At 39.8% G+C, this 22,000-nt stretch overlaps 2 non-coding genes across 2 annotated transcripts; one reads left to right on the forward strand and one right to left on the reverse strand.

Annotated features, from left to right (window-relative positions):
- Positions 1–3,962: 3,962 nt before the first annotated feature.
- On the forward strand, positions 3,963–4,069 carry LOC118482327. The gene has a single exon (XR_004868370.1). It is a non-coding gene; the product is annotated as a small nucleolar RNA R71 (small nucleolar RNA).
- Positions 4,070–9,595: 5,526 nt separating this feature from the next.
- On the reverse strand, positions 9,596–9,702 carry LOC118482354. Its single transcript, XR_004868397.1, has one exon. It is a non-coding gene; the product is annotated as a small nucleolar RNA R71 (small nucleolar RNA).
- Positions 9,703–22,000: the final 12,298 nt, after the last annotated feature.

Consider the following 22,000-nt stretch of genomic DNA (forward strand, 5'->3'; position numbering starts at 1 on the left):
TGTGCCAAGGGATGAATTGAAATGAAGCCAAGCACTCCTATTTATAGGCTGAACAGAAGGCTGGGCACGGCCCCGTGTCCGCTAGACACGCCCCCGTGCCCGTCTGACACTATGTCTCTTCATTAATTGTAATTCGCAATTACATTTAATGCGCCTGCTGTACTTTCGCCACGCCCCCGTGCTCACTGGACACGGCCCCGTGGTGGGCAATAGAAGCTTCTATAGGTTTGTCTTTTCTGCTGCTTCTTGGGCACGGCCCCGTGCTGGCTGAGCACGGGGTGTGTTCAGTCTTCTGACTTCTCTATTCTTGCTTGGGAGGATGCCGTGAGGGGTCGGGCAATCCACTTTTATTCCTTTTCTTGTATTTATATTAGATTTAGCTGTCTTTTTGCTTCTTTTGTGAATTTGAGCTCATTTCATCCTGAAAATACAAAAGGAAGACAAAAACACTATTTTTCCAACATTAGTACTTTAAAAAGGGTTAGTTTTATGCCTCATTTGATGTAATTTATATGTTGCATTTTACACACATCAAATACCCCCACACTTGAACTTTTGCTTGTCCTCAAGCAAAACTCTTTAATATGTGGCTTACACTCCCAAATGGAATGGGTAGAAGAGAAGGTTTTTGGCTTGTCATAGAGTGTCGGGAATCCAAGATCTTTTTGGGTTTTATTTTTATTTATTTACAATCCTATTCGTTATGATTTATTTAGAACGTTTCATAAGAGAAATTACTTATTTGGGCATAGCATGCCTTTTTAAAATTTCCTTTATATACAAGTTCACATACCTCACGGGGAATCACTCAACACTTGGCCGAAGGTGTATTTTTAGTGAATCACTCGAGAGCGGCATGGAACTTATTCCTACCATAAGCTTGCCAAGCAATCAATCCTCCTCCTTTTTAACTTTATACCTTTGTAAATATCAAGAGTGCTTTTTGGGTGAAGGGTTAGGCTTGGGCTAAAGGTGGGTGGTTGGGTTAGTGGTTAGTAAAAGGGCGAAAAGGCGTAAAAAGCGTCGGTTTTCGTAAAACACTTTATTTTATTGACTTTTTATTTCGAAGTATTTCTCCAAACAAGCTTTTTGTTTTGATAGCTTTGTTTGTTTATTTCTAACTTCATCATCATTTTTTTTTTGTCACACGAAAACCGAGCTTGTTACTAAAATAAAGGGTTAAAATAAAAAGGGTTTTTGGTGGGTAGAAAGGGTTTTTAGGGAAAAGAAATGAAAGGTTTAGGCTCAAAGGTGTAGAAAAAAATGAAAAAAAAAATGAAAAATAATGGTGTAGAAAAAAAAATGAAAAATAATGGTGTAGAAAAATAATGGTGTAGAAAAAAAAATTGGGTTAGTCCTAATGCCTCCATCATTTACTTACTTGGGTTTAAGTTGGTAAGGATCGGGAATGAATCGTCGTGGCAAGTTCTAGAGTCGTAAGAACCAAGCGGCTATTCACACAAGAAACGAAAAATGAGCATTTAGTCAAAAGATGTAAATTTTGTATGCTCAATAAAGGCTCAAAACTCACTTTTGTGGGAATGGATTTTTATGTGATCAAGTATATATAATCAAATTTTAACTAAGCTTGTCATGCCGTTTCATAATTTTTTTATGTTGGTTCTTGTTATCACGACGCTCTCAGTTGTAAATTTGTAAAAATATAACCTTATTAATCTTAGGATTCCAACTTAAACTTTAGACAAATCAAAAAATGAAAATTTTTGAAAAAAAAAATTTGGGGTGTTTAGCGGCTCCAATAGAGTTTTGTGTAAGGCTTGTTAATAGGACTTGCAAAATTTCAAGGTTTTAGCTTCCCCCCACACTTAAATTACACATTGTCCTCAATGTGTCCCAAAAATAAATTTTTAGGTTGATTGGATGTGTAATACGGTGTTAAGAAGCAAAGATTTATGTTACTGGCAGTCTGGACACGGCCCCGTGGGGACCGGACACGGCCCCGTGTTCAGGTGCCAGTAACAAAAATTAAAGAAATGAGACAGAAGCCTGGACACGGGGGCGTGTCTGGTGAACACGGCCCGTGTCCAGTTACCTGAACTGGGCATTTTCTGCAGGGGGTTCAGCACGGGGCCGTGTTGGTTGGACACGGCCCGTGTTGAGCCTTCTGTAATGGAGAAATTTATGTCGGGTTGCCTTGTTCTTGTGCATGGGGCCATTTTTATCGTTTCCCTTTTCATCCTTTACCACCATGAGTGTGTCTTATTCCTGCAAAATAAAACTAAAAGATTAAACTAAACTAAGGATAGTTCCGCGGAATGCCTCCGTGGTGCGCCACGTTTATAAGAGTCCTTGGCTAGACCCAATGTGAGGTTATATGTTTTCTGAGTGGGATGTTTGGCATCCCATGTTACACCGTCGGAGAGCCGCATCCAAACTTGAATCAATAACCTTCATGTAGTTGACCGGGTCGTCGTCTTTTATTCTCTTCCCAACTCCGAATCTTACTTCATCATCCCCGTACCTCAAGGTGAGCGTTCCATCATTCATATCTACCACTGCTTGTGCGGTGGCAAGAAATGGTATCCCTAGTATGAGGGGGACCTCGGTGTCTTCCTCCATATCGAGTATGACAAAGTCGGCCGGATAGACGAATTTGCTTACCTTTACCAGGACATTTTCGATGACACCTTGCGGGAATTTGACGGATCGATCCGCAAGTTGTATGCTCATTTTTGTAGGACTCGTTGTTCCTAGGCCGAGTCTTTTAAACATTGATGAGGGCATGAGGTTAATGCTAGCCCCAAGATCGGCTAGTGCATTACGAACGGGGGAATCCCCGATTGAGCAGGGAATCGTGAAGCTTCCGGGATCGATTTTCTTTTGGGGAAGTTTGTTGAGTACGAGAGCAGAGCATTCTTCGCCTAAGTTAACTAATTGCAAAGTTTCAATTTTATTTTTATGAGTGAGGAAGTCCCTCATGAACTTAGAGTATTTGGGCATTTGGGTTAGGACATCAATAAAAGGAATATTGACATGCAATTGTTTTAACAGACTTTCGAATTTTGCGAATTGCTCATTGGTCTTTTGACGAATTAACCTACCGAGGTACGGAACTCGAGGAGCCTTGGCAGGCTCTGATGACGGAGGGGAGTTCTTTTCCTGTAGAGGCGGGGGTATAATTTCTTTTGTTGGCGGTGGCGCCTCCGCAGGCCCCACGGTGCGGTTTCGTAACGTGATGAGATGAACTTGCGCTTTTGGGTTTGTTTCGGTATTGCTTAGTAATGCACCTTGTGGTCTCTCGGAAAAATTTTGAGCTAGTTGATTTAATTGTTTTTCTATGTTTTGAATACTAGCTTGTTGATTTCTAAAATTTGACTCTAATTGTAGAAACCTTTCCGAGTTTTTCTTTTCAGTGTCGGAGATGAGGCGAGATACAGTATCTTCAAGCCTTTCTCGTCCACCTTGTTGAGTGAAATTTTGTGACTCGTTTCTTGGTTGTTGAAAGTTTGTTCGTTGGGTTTGTTGGTTACTACTATTGCCGGGCTCTCTCCAACCAAGGTTTGGGTGGCTTCGCCATCCTTGGTTGTAGGTGCCCGTTGGAGGACCCGACGGCCTAGGTCTATTATCAATGTAGCTTACTGACTCTTGTTGATCTTCCGTTTCTTTCATACAACTCCAATTTTCATGTGGCCCACCACACCCTTCACAAGCCATAACCGAGACTGTTTTTGTCATTTCTAATTTTTTTTATTTTTGAAGAAAGGGCCTCGATTTGGGCTTGCAAAGAAGTGCTTTCATCAACCTTATAGGCGCCCGGGGCAATAGATTTATTGCCTCGGGGAGTGTGCCACTGAAAATTGGTTTGAGCAATTTCCTCAATTTGGTTATATATTTCATGCGGGCGGCGATTACCTAAAAGTCCCCCGGAGCTAGAGTCAAGTGTCTGCCTTGTGTGTGGCAACAATCCATTATAGAAAGTGGATACTTGTTGCCATATCGCAAGGCCATGATGTGGACACTTGCGTAATAGTTCCTTGAACCTTTCCCAAGTTTCATATAAGGATTCCCCGTCCTCTTGTGAATATGTATTAATTTCAGTCATTAATTTAGCCGTTTTAGCGGGAGGGAAATACTTATATAGAAATTTTTGGGCTAGTTCATCCCAGGTGTTTACCGATCCAGCTGGGAGGGCGTTGAGCCAAGCTTTCGCTCGGTCTTTTAGTGAAAAAGGAAACATTCGGAGGCGGATGGCGTCATTTGATGCTCCATTGATCCGAAAGGTATCACATATTTCTAAGAAATTAGTAATATGTAGATGGGGATCCTCGTCCGCAAGCCCATGGAAGGTTGCGGAGTTTTGGAGCATTTGTATCAAATGCGGCCGAAGTTCGAAGTTATTGGCTTCAACATTCGGTGCATTGATAGCGGCGCCTAGGTTACCTACGGTGGGTCGTAGATATTCCATGAGGGTACGTTGGTCCGCCATGGGTGGATTCCCCGAAACTTTCTCTTGGTTTTTAGTTTTTAATCTTTTTCTGAGAAAGCGTTCGGGTTCTTTTAGAGGTTCTTTTATGTCCTTATTAGAACTGGAGCTCATACACTACGTAGGATGGCGTCTGGTTCCAAGTCCTGTAATAAAAACATAAAAGAATGCTGGTCAGAAGGTTCACCACGGCCCCGTGCTCAACGAACACGGCCCGTGGTCGGAGTTACAGTGATTGTTTTCCAGATCCCGGTTACTGGAAAGTTGGACACGACCCCGTGTTGCACCGACACGGCCCCGTGTTCAGCCTTCTGTAACTTGGAAAACTAAAAACTGCCAGTAACGATGCTGGGCATGACCTGTGTCCGACCAGGCACGGCCTGTGCTGAGCTCTGCAGAAGCTGAAAAACTAAGAAAATCCAAAAAAATTAAAAAGAAAAATAAAAATATGATTAGGCCGTTGATTCCTATCTTTCTTAAAATCCTTGTGTCCCCGGCAGCGGCGCCAAAAACTTGATGCGTGTGTAGTGTAATATATTTTTGATGTATATTTAAGCCCTTTTTACACTTTTAGCCAAGTTTTAAATTTATAAAACACGATATTTACTAACACTAAACACACATATGGGCAAGTGCACCCATCGTGAACGTAGTATAGTGTTGGTAAGATACCGAGGTCGTCCAAGGACACAAGAGCTTTTAGTACCGGTTTATCCTCAACGTCTAATCAAATCAAAATGTTAGAAAAGGTTTTTAAACTAAGAAAATAAAAACTAACTAACTGCTGAAAAATAAAATAAAAATAAAAACAGATAGACAAGATGAATCACTTGGATCCGACTCGTGTATTAGTATAACCTTTGATTATTTTTGCACTTTTGCACTTGTTTAAGAGATTATCTTAGTTATTGTAGTAGGCCCCTCTTTTGAAGGCGACGTTACCCTCAACCCAGTAGTTTGAGTCAGCAAGGATACAATCCTAAAGGATCGGATTATTGAAAGATAATGAATTAAGTTATTAATGCAAATTATGGTAGGCCCCGCTTTTGGCGGTGACGTTACCCTCGGCTAAGTAGTCTGAGTCAGCAGGGATACAATCCTAAATAACCGGGTTATAGTATTAATAGTAGTTAACTTATGAGGGGGTCAAAGAGTTTGGATCCCCGCCATCCAATACCTATGGGCATTGAAGGAGATCCTACTAAAATTGACCTAGGTCCCTTGCAGGACCTCTAAACGCTGAACAAGGGCAAGACCCTTACCAAACCGTTCCCTTAACCCCCGACCAGGTAGCCAACATACCTCCATATAGACCGTGGAGATATGAATGGTGAAAATCTTTTATTTTATATAGACAGTAAAATAATGCCAAGACACCACGGACATACGATAAGGAAAGATCACCTTCAACATAAGTAACTAGTTATTAAAGTCATTAATACAAAACCAAATAAAAAGTGCAAAAGATTAAAAATAAAAAGTATTATACTAAACACTTGTCTTCACCAAGTGATGTAAGAGACTTAGGCAAACATGGCCTTGATTGTCAAGAACTCTTACGATCAATCTTGGATCCCGAGACGATTCACACACTCAATGATGGACAATGGATGATGGTGGTGGATGATGGTGTTATGGTGGTGGTGGGTGGTGGATGAAGTGTGAGAGAGGTGGTGTGCCAAGAGATGAGTTGAAATGAAGCCAAGCACTCCTATTTATAGGCTGAACAGAAGGCTGGGCACGGCCCCGTGTCCGCTGGACATGCCCCCGTGCCCGTCTGACACTATCTCTCTTCATTAATTGTAATTCGCAATTACAATTAATGCGCCTGCTGTACTTTCGCCACGCCCCCGTACTCACTAGACACGGCCCCGTGGTGGGCAATAGAAGCTTCTATAGGTTTGTCTTTTCTGCTGCTTCTTGGGCACGGCCCCGTGCTGGCTGAGCACGGGGCGTGTTCAGTCTTCTGACTTCTCTATTCTTGCTTGGGAGGATGCCGTGAGGGGTCGGGCAATCCACTTTTATTCCTTTTCTTGTATTTATGTTAGATTTAGCTGTCTTTTTTGCTTCTTTTGTGAATTTGAGCTCATTTCATCCTGAAAATACAAAAGGAAGACAAAAACACTCTTTTTCCAACATTAGTACTTTAAAAAGGGTTAGTTTTATGCCTCATTTGATGTAATTTATATGTTGCATTTTACACACATCAAGTAGTAAACAGTTTTTTATTTTCGGTCATATGATTGCTACACCCACTATCTAAATACCAGTAATCATCTTTTATTACTTCTTCCACGTTGAAAATCTTGAACAGGGTCTCAGCGTTTCCCTCATCCGTTTCATCCTCATGCAAGAGAACATTATTACTTTTATCATTTTCTTCTCTTTTCTTTTCTGAAAAAACGTGCCGTATGTCCTAATTTTTGACAGTTATAACAACGGATTTGTCCGCTGAATCTTCCTCTTCCTCTTCCAGCATAATCTGATCTAAATAGCCTTGAACGATCCTGATTTGGACTTTGATGTGCATAATGCAACATATAAATTACATCAATTGTGGCATAAAACTAACCCTTTTTTAGTACTAATGTTGGAAAAAGTGTGCTTTTGTCTTCCTTTTGTATTTTCTGGATTAAATGAGCTCAAAGGAACAAAAGAAGCAAATAGGCAACTAAATCTAACACAAATACAAGAAAAGGAAGAAACGTTGCATGCCCGACCCCCCGACAGCATCTTCCCAAGCAAAATAAGAAGACAGAAGATTGAACACGCCCCGTGCTCAGTGCGCACGGGGGCGTGCCCAACTGTCAGCAGAAAAACAAGGTGGTAGAAGCTTCTAACGCCCACCACGGGGCCGTGCTCAGCGGACATGGGGCCGTGGTCAACTATAATATTCGCGGAATCCAGGCAAATCTTGATAGTACAGATATGCTTCTGCACACGGGGTCGTGCTCAGCGGACACGGGGGCGTGGTCAACTAATGCAGACAAACTGCATTTAATGAAGAAAGAGAGGAGGATGGACATGGGGCCGTGCCCAATGGACACGAGGCCGTGCCCGAGCTTCTGTTCAGCCTATAAATAGGAGTGATTGGAGCTCTTGCGACTCATCCCTTGGCACACCACCTCTCTCAGACTTCACCCACCACCCACCACCATCACAACACCATCATCCACCACCATCATCCATTGTCCATCATAGAGTGTATGAGTCGTCTCGGGATCCAAGATTGATCGTAAGAGTTCTTGACAATCAAAGGCCATGTTTGCCTAAGTCTCTTACATCACTTGGTGAAGACAAGTGTTTAGTGTAATACTTTTTATTTTTAATCTTTTGCAATTTGTAATTGGTTTTGTATTAATGACTTTAATTACTAGTTTCTTATGTTGAAGGTGATTCTTCCTTATCGTTTGTCCGTGGTGTCTTGGCATTATTTTACTGTCTATATAAAATAAAAGATTTTCACCATTCATATCTCCACGGTCTATATGGAGGTATGTTGGCTACCTGGTCGGGGGTTAAGGGAACGGTTTGGCAAAGGACCTGGGTCAAATTTAGTAGGACCTCCTTCAATGCCCAACGGTATTGGATGGCGGGGGTCCAAACTCTTTGACCCCCTCATAAGTTAAACTACCATTAAAACTTTAACCCGACTACTTAGGACTGTATCCTTGCTGACTCAGACTACTTAGCCGAGGGTAACGTCGCCTTCAAAAGAGGGGCCTACCACATTGTGCATTAATAACTTAATTAATTATCTTTCAATAATCCGACCCTTTAGGTCTGTATCCTTGCTGACTCAAACTACTGGGTTGAGGGTAACGTCACCTTCAAAAGAGGGGCCTACTACAATAACTAAGAATATCTCTTAAACAAGTGCAAAAGTGCGAAAATAATCAAAGGTTACACTACACACGAGTCGGATCCAAGTGATTCATATTGTCTATCTGTTTTTACTTTTATTTTTATTTTCAGCATTTTAGTTAGTTTTATTTTTCTAGTTTAAAAACCCTTTTTCTAACATTTTGATTTGATTAGACGTTGAGGATAAACCGGTACTAAAAGCTCTTGTGTCCTTGGACGACCTCGGTATCTTACCAACACTATACTACGTCCACGATGGGTGCACTTGCCCATATGTGTGTTTAGTGTTAGTGAATATCGTGTTTATAAATTTAAAACTTGGCTAAAAAGTGTAAAAAGGGCTTAAAATATACACCTAATATATATAACACTTCACACGCATCAAGTTTTTGAAGCCGTTGCCGGGGACACAAGGATTTTAAGAAAGTTAGGAATCAGCGGCCTAATCATTTATTTTATTTTATTTTTATTTTTTTTAGGATTTTCTTAAATTTTCCAGCTTCTGCAGAGCTCAGCACGGGCCGTGCCTGGTCGGACACGGGCCGTGCCCAGCAGTGTCACTGGCAGTTTTATTTTCCGAGTTACAGAGAGCTGAGCACGGGGCCGTGTCGGTGCAACACGGGGCCGTGTCCAACTTCCCAGTAACAGGGATCCGGAAAACAATCATTGTCTCTCCGACCACGGGCCGTGTTCACTGAGCACGGGGCCGTGGTGAACTTTCTGACCAACATTCTTTTCAGTTTTTATTGCAGGACTTGGAACCCAGGCAACACATCTGAACTTTCTACTTAGTGTATGAGCTCCAGTTCTAGTAGAGACATAAAAGAACCTTTAGAAGAACCCGAACGCTTTCTCAGAAAAAGACTTAAAGCTAAAAACCAAGAGAAAGTTTCGGGGGACCCACTTCCAATGGCGGACCAACGTACCCTCATGGATTACCTACGACCCACCGTGGGTAATCTCGGTGCCGCTATCAATGCCCCGAATGTAGAAGCTAACAACTTCGAACTTCGGCCACATGTGATACAGATGCTTCAAAACTCCGCAACCTTCCATGGGCTTGCGGACGAGGATCCCCATCTACATATTACTAATTTCTTAGAAATATGTGATACCTTCCGGATCAATGGAGCATCAAACGACGCCATCCGCCTTCGGATGTTTCCATTTTCATTAAAGGACCGAGCAAAGGCTTAGCTCAACGCCCTCCCAGTTGGCTCGGTAAACACCTGGGATGAACTAGCCCAAAAGTTTCTATATAAGTATTTCCCTCCCGCTAAAACAGCTAAATTAATGAGTGAAATTAATACATATTCACAAGCGGATGGGGAATCCTTATATGAAACTTGGGAAAGGTTCAAGGAGCTATTGCAAAAGTGTCCTCATCACGGTCTTGCGGTATGGCAACAAGTATCCACTTTCTACAATGGGTTATTGCCACACACAAGACAAACACTTGACTCTAGCTCCGGGGGACTTTTAGGTAATCGCCGCCCACATGAAATATACAATCAAATTGAGGAAATTGCTCAAACCAATTTTCAGTCGCACACTCCCCGAGGCAATAAATCTATTGCCCCGGGCGCTCATAAGGTTGATGAAAGCACTTCTTTACAAGCCCAAATCGAGGCCCTTTCTTCAAAAATCAAAAAGTTAGAAATGACAAAAACGGTCTCGGTTATGGCTTGTGAAGGGTGTGGTGGGCCACATGAATGTTGGAGTTGTAGGAAAGAAACAGATGATCAACAAGAGTCAGTAAACTACATTGATAACAGTCCTAGGCCGTCGGGTCCTCCAACGGGTACCTACAACCAAGGATGGCGTAACCACCCTAACCTTGGTTGGAGAGAACCCGGCAATAGTAGTAACCAACAAAACCTAAACCAACGAACAAACTTTCAACAACCAAGAAACGAGTCACAAAATTTCTCTCAACAACAAGGTGGATGAGAAAGGCTTGAAGATACTGTATCTCGCCTCATCTCCGATACTGAAAAGAAAAACTCGGATCGATTTCAACAATTGGAATCGAGTTTTAGAAATCAAAAGGCTATTATTCAAAACATTGAAAAACAAATAAGTCAATTAGCTCAAAATTTCTCCGAGAGACCACAAGGCGCGTTACCAAGTAATACCGAAACAAACCCAAAAGCACAAGTCCATCTCATAACATTGAGAAATCGTACCGTGGGTTCCGAAGAGGCTCCACCACCGCCAACTGAGGGAAGCACAACACCGCCCCAACAAGAGAAGGCTTCTCCTCGAATTCAAGAGCCTACCAAGGCTCCTCTGGTTCCATACCCCGGTAGGTTAATTCGCCAAAAAACCAATGAGCAATTCGCAAAATTCGAAAATTTACTAAAACAATTGCATGTTAATATTCCATTTATTGAAGTCCTAACTCAAATGCCTAAATACTCAAAATTCATGAGGGACTTCCTCACTCATAAAAGGAAAATTGAATCATTGCAATTAGTTAACTTAGGTGAAGAATGCTCCGCCCTTGTACTCAGCAAACTCCCACAAAAGAAGATAGATCTTGGAAGCTTCACAATTCCTTGCTCGATCGGGGAATCCCCCGTTCGTAATGCACTAGCCGACCTTGGGGCTAGCATTAACCTCATGCCTGCATCAATGTTCAAACGACTCGGCCTAGGAAAAAACAAGCCCTACCAAGATGAGTATACAACTTGCCGACAGATCCGCCAAATACCCGAAAGGTGTCGCTGAATATCTATTGGTCAAAGTCGACAATTTTGTCTACCCGGCCGACTTTATCATACTAGATATGGAAGAGGACACCGAAGTCCCCCTCATACTAGGGAGGCCATTTCTAGCCACTGCACAAGCAGTGGTAGACATGAATAACGGGACACTTACTTTGAAGTTTGGGGATAAGGAAATGAAGTTTGGGGTTGGGAAGAGAGTAGAGGACGACGACCCGGTCAATTACATGAAGGTCATTGATTCAAGTTTGGATAATGCTCTCCGACGGTGCAACATGGGATGCAAAACATCCCACTCGGATAACATATGACCAGGCTTTGGGTCTAGCCAAGGACCCTTATAAACGTGGCGCACCACGGAGGCATTCCGCGGAACTATCCTTAGTTTAGCTTAGATTAATTTTTAGTTTAATTTTAATTTTTAGGAATAAAACACACTCGGGATGGTGAGGGATAACAAGGGAAACTTGCACCAGCACCCCATGCACGAAAACAGGGCCATCCGACATAATTTCTTCATTACAACAAGTTCGGCACGGGCCGTGTCCACCCGACACGGCCCCGTGCTGCACAATCTGCAGAAAACGCCCAGTTCAGGTAACTGGACACGGGCCGTGTTCATTGAACACGCCCCCATGTCCAGGCTTCTGTTTCTTTTTACAAACTTCTGTTACTGGCACTTGAACATGGGGCCGTGTCCAGAGCACCGGTAACATAAAATTTTGCTTTTAACACCATTTTACACATTCAATCAACCTAAAAACTTATTTTTGGGACACATTGAGGACAATGTGTAATTTAAGTGTGGGGGGAATGCTAAAACTTTGAATCTTGCAAGTCCTAATTAACAAGCCTTACACAAAACTCTATTGGAACCGCTAATCACCCCAAATTTTTTCAAAAATTTTTCATTTTCTTTTTACTTGTCTAGGTTTAAGTTGGGAATTTCAAGTTCTAACAAGGTTATATTTTTACAAATTTACAGCCGATAGCGTCGTGATAAAAAGAACCAACATAAGAAAATTATGAAACGGCATGACAAGCTTAGTTAAAATTTGATTATATATACTTGATCACATAAAAACCCATTCCCACAAAAGTGAGTTTTGAGCCTTTATTGAGCATACAAATACATATCTTTACACTAAATGCTCATTTTTCGTTTCTTGTGTGAATAGCCGCTTGGTTCTTATGACTCTAGAACTTGCCACGACAATGCATTACCGGTCCTTACCAACTTAAACTCGAGTAAGTAAATGATGGAGGCATTAGGACCAACCCTTTTTCTTTCTACACCATTATTTTTCATTTTTTACCACCTACCCAAAATCCCCCTAGTTAACCCCTTTGAGCCTAAACCTTTTCATTTTTTAACCCAAAAACAAACACACTTTTTACCCACCAAAACCCTTTTTCATTTTAACTCTTTCTATTAGTAACAAAGCTCGGTTTTTCTTATGACTTGTGAAAAAAAAATGATATGATGAAACCAAATAAACAAACAAGTTCATCAAAAATAACTTTGTTTGAAAGAAATGGTTCATCAAAATAAAATAAATTGAGAAAAATAAAAAGTCTTTCAAAAACCGATGCTTTATACGCTTTTCGCCCTTTTACTAACCACTAACCCAACCACCCACCTTTAGCCCAAGCCTAACCCTTCACCCAAAAAGTCCTCTTGATATTTACAAAGGTATATAGTTAAAAAGGAGGAGGATTGATTGCTTGGCAAGCTTATGGTAGGAGTAAGTTCCATGCCGCTCTCGAGTGATTCACTAAAAATACACCTTCGGCCGAGTGTTGAGTGATCCCCCGTGAGGTATGTGAACTTGTATATAAATGGAATTTTAAAAAAGCATGTTATGCTCTAATAAGTAATTTATCTTATGAAACGTTTTTAATAAATCATGACGAATAGGATTGTATATAAATAAAAATAAAACTTAATAAAGAATCTTGGAAATCCCGACACTCTATGACAAGCCCAAAAACCTTCTCTTCTACCCATTCCATTTGGGAGTGAAAAAAGCCACATTATAAAGAGTTTTGCTTGAGGACAAGCAAAGATTCAAGTGTGGGGGTATTTGATGTGCACAAAATGCAAGATATAAATTACATCAATTGTGGCATAAAACTAACCCCTTTTTAGTACTAATGTTGGAAAAAGTGTGCTTTTGTCTTCCTTTTGCATTTTCAGGATTAAATGAACTCAAATGAACAAAAGAAGCAAAAAAGGCAACTAAATCTAACACAAATACAAGAAAAGGAACAAACGTGGCATGCCCGACCCCCCGACAGCATCTTCCCAAGCAAAATAAGAAGACAGAAGACTGAACACGCCCCGTGCTCAGTGAGCACGGGGGCGTGCCCAAGTGTCAGCAGAAAAGACAAAGTGGTAGAAGCTTCTAACGCCCACTACGGGGCCGTGCTCAGCGGACACGAGGCCGTGGTCAACTATAAGATTCGCGGAATCCAGGCAAATCTTGATAGTACAGATATGCTTCTGCACACAGGGTCGTGCTCAGCGGACACGGGGGCGTGATCAACTAATGCAGACAAACTGCATTTAATGAAGAAAGAGAGGAGGATGGACACGAGGCCGTGCCCAAGCTTCTGTTCAGCCTATAAATAGGAGTGATTGGAGCTCTTGCAACTCATCCCTTGGCACACCACCTCTCTCACACTTCACCCACCACCCACCACCATCACAACACCATCATCCACCACCATCATCCACCACCATCATCCATTGTCCATCATAGAGTGTGTGAGTCGTCTCGGGATCCAAGATTGATCCTAAGAGTTCTTTACAATCAAAGGCCATGTTTGCCTAAGTCTCTTACATCACTTGGTGAAGACAAGCGTTTAGTGTAATACTTTTTATTTTTAATCTTTTGCACTTTTTAATTGGTTTTGTATTAATGACTTTAATTACTAGTTTCTTATGTTGAAGGTGATTCTTCCTTATCGTTTGTCCGTGGTGTCTTGGCATTATTTTACTGTCTATATAAAATAAAAGATTTTCACCATTCATATCTCCACGGTCTATATGGAGGTATGTTGGCTACCTGGTCGGGGGTTAAGGGAACGGTTTGGCAAAGGACCTGGGTCAAATTTAGTAGGACCTCCTTCAATGCCCAACGGTATCGGATGGCGGGGGTCCAAACTCTTTGACCCCCTCATAAGTTAAACTACTATTAAAACTTTAACCCGACTACTTAGGACTGTATCCTTGCTGACTCAGACTACTTAGCCGAGGGTAACGTCGCCTTCAAAAGAGGGGCCTACCACATTATGCATTAATAACTTAATTAATTATCTTTCAATAATCCAACCCTTTAGGTCTGTATCCTTGCTGACTCAAACTACTGGGTTGAGGGTAACGTCACCTTCAAAAGAGGGGCCTACTACAATAACTAAGATAATCTCTTAAACAAGTGCAAAAGTGCGAAAATAATCAAAGGTTACACTACACACGAGTCGGATCCAAGTGATTCATCTTGTCTATCTGTTTTTACTTTTATTTTTATTTTCAGCATTTTAGTCAGTTTTATTTTTCTAGTTTAAAAACCTTTTTTCTAACATTTTGATTTGATTAGACGTTGAGGATAAACCGGTACTAAAAGCTCTTGTGTCCTTGGACGACCTCGGCATCTTACCAACACTATATTACGTCCACGATGGGTGCACTTGCCCATATGTGTGTTTAGTGTTAGTGAATATCGTGTTTATAAATTTAAAACTTGGCTAAAAAGTGTAAAAAGTGCTTAAAATATACACCTAATATATATAACACTTCACACACATCAGACTTTGTATTTGAAATGCTTGTTCCATTGTTACATCATCATATTGTTTTAACCTTAATTCATGAGATTGTTGGATCCCAAGTAATTCTTATGTGGACATAGTGGTTAAATCGTTAGATTCTTCTATGGCCACTATTACCGATTCGTATTTACGCGTTAGGCTTCGAAGAATTTTTTCAATAATTCGTTGTTCTGTGATATTCTCTTCATTTAATCGTAATTGATTGACTATAATCGTCGTTCTATTAATATATTCTTCTATCGTTTCTCTATCTTTCATTCGTAAGGCATCAAATTCACATCTCAAAGTTTGAAGTTTTACCATTTTCACTCTGTGTTCCCCTCTGTATGCCTTATGAAGAATATCCCATGCTTCCTTGGACGTCTTGCTTGTTGCACGTCGTTCAAAAATGGTTTCGTTGACTGCCTGAAATATAATATGCAGTGCCTTCTTATCCTTCTTAACATTTTCTTTGTGGGTATTCTGATCATTTTCAGATGCTCCGGTGGCGAGTTCATTGTATCCTTCTTCTACGTTCGTCCACAGATCTTGAGACTCTAACAATACCTTCATCTATATGTGCCAGTGATAATAATTTTGTCCCAATAATTTTGGGATTTGAGTTTGAATTCCTCCGTTTGTTGTTGTCATTGTAATTGAGCGAAAAAGATAATTTTTCAAAGGGTTTAAAGATCTATAAGTGTGGATCGTTGTGACTCTGATACCACTTTATTGAGATTGAGATTTAGATTAGGGTTGAAAACGTAAGAGATAATGATGTTCTTGAATTAGAATTGGTAAAATGTAATGTTAATACAGAAAATGCATATATACTCAACGATAGAATGAGTAACCATCGCTACTTATGATAACTAAAAATAATTACACTAACGTTACATAATAATCATATTATACTAATTATCATATCTAGCTTATATTCCTTCTAATACTTCTCACCTGCATCGGCAAGTACAGCTAGGATCAGGGCTGAGGTGTTCTTCAATTTGTTGAGCTATGAATGTATTGTTGCAGATCGAGCCAGCCTGATAAAATCAGGTGAGGCTAACAACAGTAATGAATGCTCCAATAAAGACTTCTCCTATAGCCATAGCAATATGGACACGTAAAGATTGTTTGTGGGTTTTGATTTCAGATGCAATACCGTTGGTATGACACGTAAAGATTGTTTGATTTCAGGTACAAAATGGTTGCTATGAATTCTGAAAAATAAAGTTAAAGCAAAGAGGTTAAGAGATATGGGTTAATCGGTATATGGATTTCTAAATACAAGTTACAATGCTTATTATTATTAAAGTAAAATGTCATTTTCATCTAAGGTTTGGTCACTTTTACGACTTAGATCAAAGGTTTAGTTTTATGCATTTAGTTCCTCCTGGTTTCCAAATCTTGCCTTTTCCATCCATTTGGCTAACACGGTCTATATGGCATCGTTAATTTACAATTTACAGGCGATTTTGTCCTTTAGTTATTAATAATAAATCTTTTATTAATCCCTCCCCTTTTATATCCCTTTTAAGTTCCCAAATCCATTCACACTTCTCAATTAAACACATATTAAGAAGAGTTAATTACATAGTTAGTCCCTCTTGTTTGCACAAAGTAACATACTTAGGTACTAATAGTTTAAAATCACATTCTAGGGTATTAACTTTTCATTTTTTAACGTTTGGAAGTATTAACGCTATTTGTAGGTTTAAAATCACATTCTATTAGTACCCAAGTATGTTATTTTGTGCAATCCACAGGGACTAACTATGTTAATACCCTAGAAGTTAATACCTCCAAACGTTACAAAATGAAAAGTTAATACCCTAAAAGGTGATTTTAAACTATTAGTACCTAAGTATGTTATTTTGTGCAAACCACAGGGACTAACTACGTAATTAGTTGTATTAATAGAAAAACATCATTTAAAATATGCACAAAACCAACCCATATCAACCAATGGTGTCAGTCGCTCAAACAACCAACAAAACAAAACATAATGTTCTAAACAATAACAAAACATATGGTAGAATCAACCAACTATTATATATGTTAATTATGTAAGTATATATATATATATATATAGATGATTTGTAAATTCGGGTTTAATCCAATTAACATCTGTTAACCCAATTACCAACCTAAATTATTGGAATAAATACTCTACCAGACTTGGATTCCGAATGAGAGTAATTCAAGATGTTCTTGATTATGAATTCGTTACATTATGTTTACATATATACGAGGGGTTTCATAATGATAACCGCCTCAAACTAGGTTAGAGAAATAATAATACTTTTGCATACGTCATTTATAATAATTAAACTGATATAGTATAATCTAGGTTTTAAATCTTGTTCGTCTAATACCCTCCCGTAAGCTAGATTGCAGGGATGTGCAGGAACTCCTTTAAACGCAGGAAATCCTTTGGTTGCAGAGCTTTAGTGAGGACATCAGCTATTTGTTGTTTGGTTGAGCAATATCGCACTTCTATATCATCATTCTTAATCAGGTCCCGAATGAAATGATACTTAATCCTTATGTGTTTGTTCTTGCCATGATATACTGGATCTTTGGCTAAGCATATAGTTGATTTATTGTCGCAGTAAACTACCAGAGGATGGTCGATCTTTTCTTCCAATTCATCCAGAATTCCTTTGAGCCAAAGTGCTTGATATCCAGCCATGGACAATGCGATATATTTCGCTTCCATTGATGACAAAGCTACCACCTTTTGTTTCTTTGATTGCCAGGCTACAACCCCAGACCCGAAGTGAAATACATATCCAGATGTGCTCTTACTGTCGTCGATATTTCCTGCATAATCACTATCACTGAAACCAATTAATGAGCCTTTGCCTCCTTTAGAATAAACTAGTCCCTGATTTATCGTTCCTTTTACGTATCTTAGGATCCTTTTCCCAGCTTCCCAATGACTTCTCTTCGGTTGTTCCATGAATTGACTAATTTTTTTAACTGCAAACATAATGTCTGGTCTTGTGTTAGTTAATTACATAAGGCTGCCAACTAGTCTCCTGTAGATATTTGGGTCTATTTTGTCATCGGGATCTTGTTTGGATAGACATAAACCATACTCCATTGGAGTTGAAACAGTTGTGCAATTCACCATATTAAACTTGTCTAATAAACTTCTTGCATATTGCTGTTGTGAAAGGACAATGTCTCCATTTTTAAATGAGACTTCCATTCCAAGAAAGTAATGCAGAATTCCCATGTCAGTCATCTCGAATTCTGCTTTCATTGACTCCTTAAAGTGATTTAACATGGTTAAGGAATCACCGGCTATTATGAGGTCACCGACATACAAGCAAATTATGATCCTCACACCTTTAGATATTTTGATGAATAAGGTATGTTCATAGATGCACTTCTTGAAACCACGTGATGTGAAATATCCCTCTATTCTACTATACCAAGCTCTCGGGGCTTGTTTTAAACCATAATAAGTCTTTTTTAGTTTACATACCTTTCTTTCTTCACCTTTTGTGATATACCCTTCCAGTTGTTCGATAAAGACTTGCTCCTTTAAGTTGCCATTAGGAAGGCTGTTTTTACATCCATTTGATGTAAGTACCATCCATGATGCGCAGCTAATGCTAGTACAAGCCTGATTGTATCAAACCTTATTACAGGAGCAAAAACATCTTGATAATTGATACCGTATTTCTGTTTGTAGCCTTTCACCACCAATCGCGCTTTATGTTTACTTATTTTTCCATGCTCGTCCTATTTGGTTTTGTATATCCACTTCACTGCTATCGGAGTTTGGTTCTTTGGAGGTTCGACTAATTCCCAGGTTCCATTTTTTATGACTGAATCCATCTCTTTATCCATGGCATCCTTCCATTTGGTTTCTTTACATGCTTCTTCGTATGTTACTGGATCCGTATCAGCAAAGAGAACAAAATTCACAACATTATTTGAATTACCTTGATCCTTATCATATAGTGCATTAACTTGAGGTTTTGTGAGTGGCTTTGATTTGCGATATACATCAGTCACTGTCCGAGTTCTTATAACTTCATTTTCTGAAGAGGATGATGAGTCTGCATCTTCAATCCCACTGTTCAAGTTATCGGCTGTATTCACCTCCTCGTCGTGATCATTAAATTGACTTTCATTCTGAGTATTCGCGTCCGAAGGTTCCTGTTCTCAAGCATTCCCCTCTCTTTGAGTATCATCGTCGGGATTATTAACTTCTATGCATGGCATCTCTTAACTTCCTTTGTTGGTAATCCAACGTTGACTTTCATTGAATATAACATCTTTGCTTATGATAATCTTCTTTGTAACCGGATTATATAATTTATAAGCCTTGCTATTTTCGCTATAGCCAACAAAGATGGTTCGTTCAGTTTTGTCATCGAACTTGCTACGTTGCTATTTTGGAACATGTGCATAAGCAATGCAGCCGAAAACTCTGAGATGCTCAACGTTGGGCTTCCTTCCACTCCATACTTCTTTGGTGTCATATTGGGTATGCTTTTAGTGATTGCTAGGTTCAGTAAATAGGTAGCACATGCTACAGCTTCAGCCCAATATGTGTTCGGTAAATCTTTCATCTTTAACATGCTTCTACTTGAGTCCATAAGAGTCCTATTTTTTCTCTCGGCCACACCGTTCTGTTAGGGTGTGTAGCTTGTGGTAAGTTGATGACGTATTCAATTCTCCTTGAGAAAATCTTGAAATTCATGACCACAATATTCTCCGCCTCTGTCTGTTCGTATGCATTTTATCTTGTGATTGACTTGATTTTCCATGAGTGCTTTAAATCTTTTAAAATAACTTAAAGCATCGGACTTGAACTTTAGAAAACACACCCACGTTTTTCTAGAGAAATCGTCTACAAAGGTAATAAAGAACTTACAACCTCCTATAGATTGAGTCCTCATAGGGCTACATATGTCCGAATGAATGAGTTGTAGAGGTTCCTTAGCATGCCATGTTGCATGTTTGGCAAATGGTTTCCTAGCATGCTTACCGAAGATGCATTCTTCACAAACATTGTGTGACTTAGTGATTTTCGGTAAACCATTCACAACTTCATTCATGTCCATATCATATAACGTGTCAAAGTTCAAGTGCCCATACCGCCGATGCCATAATCCCGAAGATTCTGAGGTTGTCATGTTGCATACCCGAGGTGTTAAGTCATGGTTCATGTTTAGAGGAAACATCTTATTTCCTGTCATTCTTACAGTTCCAAGGCAGATTCCGGATGGATCTTTAATCGTGCATTCCCGATCATTAAACCTCACATCATATCCTTTTTGAATCAATTGACCGATACTTAGTACATTGTGTTTTAATCCTTCCACATAAAACACGTTAGGAACTCGTCTTTCTACCCCTTTAACTTTGATTATTACGTCTCCACAGCAGAGTACATCGAGCCGTTTGTCATCTCCAGTTCTCACTTCTCGCCGTTCAGATTCATTTAATGTTATGAATAGATTTTTATCACCCGTCATATGATTACTGCATCCGCTGTCTAAATACCAACAATTGTTCTTTATGACTTCTTCCACATTGAATATCATGAACATGGTGTCATCGTTCTCGTCTTCTGAGTCATCTTTATGCAGAAAAACATTGCCAGATCTGTCATTTTCGTCCCCTTTATAGCAAAATCTTGTTGTGAGTCCTAACTTCTGACAATTAAAGCACCGAATTGATCCATTAAATCTTCCTTTTCCTTTACCGCGTCCCCTGCCTGTATTTTCAGATCTAGATTGTTTCGATTTGTCATAATAATTGCTTTGCACTTGAAAGGCCTGTTCCGTTGGTACATCATCATACTGTTTTAATCTTAATTCATGTGATTGTAGAATCCCAAGCAACTCCTATGTGGAAATTGCATTTAAATCCTTGGATACTTCTATGGCTACCACAACTGATTCGTATTTTCTTGTTAAACTTCTGAGAATTTTTTAGATAATTCGTTGTTCCTCTATTCGTTCTTCATTCAGACGTAATTGATTAACTATTACCGTTGTTCGATTAATGCAATCTTCTATCGTTTCACTATCTTTCATTCTTAATGCATCGAATTCACATCTTAGGGTTTGCAATCTTACCGTTTTCACCCTGTTCTCGCCTCTGTACGCTTTATGCAAGACTTCCCATGCTTCCTTAGAAGTTTTACACGAAGCCACACGTTCAAACACTGTTTCAATAACAGCCTGAAACATTGTCACCATAGGATCGTGTGATGACCCGAACGAGTCGTTCAGAGGCTTTCTCCTCGGTTTCAGGTGCGGAATAACAAGAAACTAAGGTAGAAACAGCAGGCAAATCACTTTAACTACTTGTTTTACTGATTTCAAACGTTTACAGCTCAAATCTCGCACCGGCAGAGCTTCGGCACGATTTCTATTCCACGTTTTAAATGGAGTCGCTCATTGGGCTATTTATAGATATTGGGAACCGCTTATTGGACAGGTCCAATAAGCGATCCACACATGATGACACAAGAGCGATCCACTCATGATGACACAAGAGCGGTCCAACCATGTGTCATATCGGCGGTCCATAAGCTGCTTTGCCGTTCGAGCGGTCCAAACCCTAATGGGCCTAATGAGTGATCCACTAACCTAAAACCTATACATTTTGACCATTTCTCGTATTTCAAGCCCAGATCTAACGTTCTAAGATAATGACTCGATACAAGACGTAATCAGCAGATGTAGTGCACCAACAGTCACACCCTGACTTTTGCAGAAGCGTGACTTGGTGTGACTTGCTTAATATCATTGCATTCAACCATAACCAACATCTATATGATAAATTCCAAGATGTTCATCCATTGATTAAGTTTTAAAACATTACAACAGCATTGTTTTAAACCCACAAAAACACAGACTTCGTATTCAGAATATAACACCAACAGGTTTTAAGTTCCATAAGGACTTTTCAAAAGACACTAATGAAAACTAGGCTTTGAAACATGTATCCTATCTAGGATAGGGTACACACTCTAAACCATTCGACACCGGATGACATCTTTTAATCCAAACAACACTTGAAACTTCAACGCCCGTCAGATCCATACTTAGTTTCCTGAAATACATGTAGTTTTGAAAAACATCAACAAAAGTTGAGCGAGTTCATGTGATTTGTATGTGTGCAC

The sequence above is a fragment of the Helianthus annuus genome, chromosome 9 (assembly GCF_002127325.2).
Source record: "Helianthus annuus cultivar XRQ/B chromosome 9, HanXRQr2.0-SUNRISE, whole genome shotgun sequence".
Taxonomy (NCBI): Eukaryota; Viridiplantae; Streptophyta; class Magnoliopsida; order Asterales; family Asteraceae; genus Helianthus; species Helianthus annuus.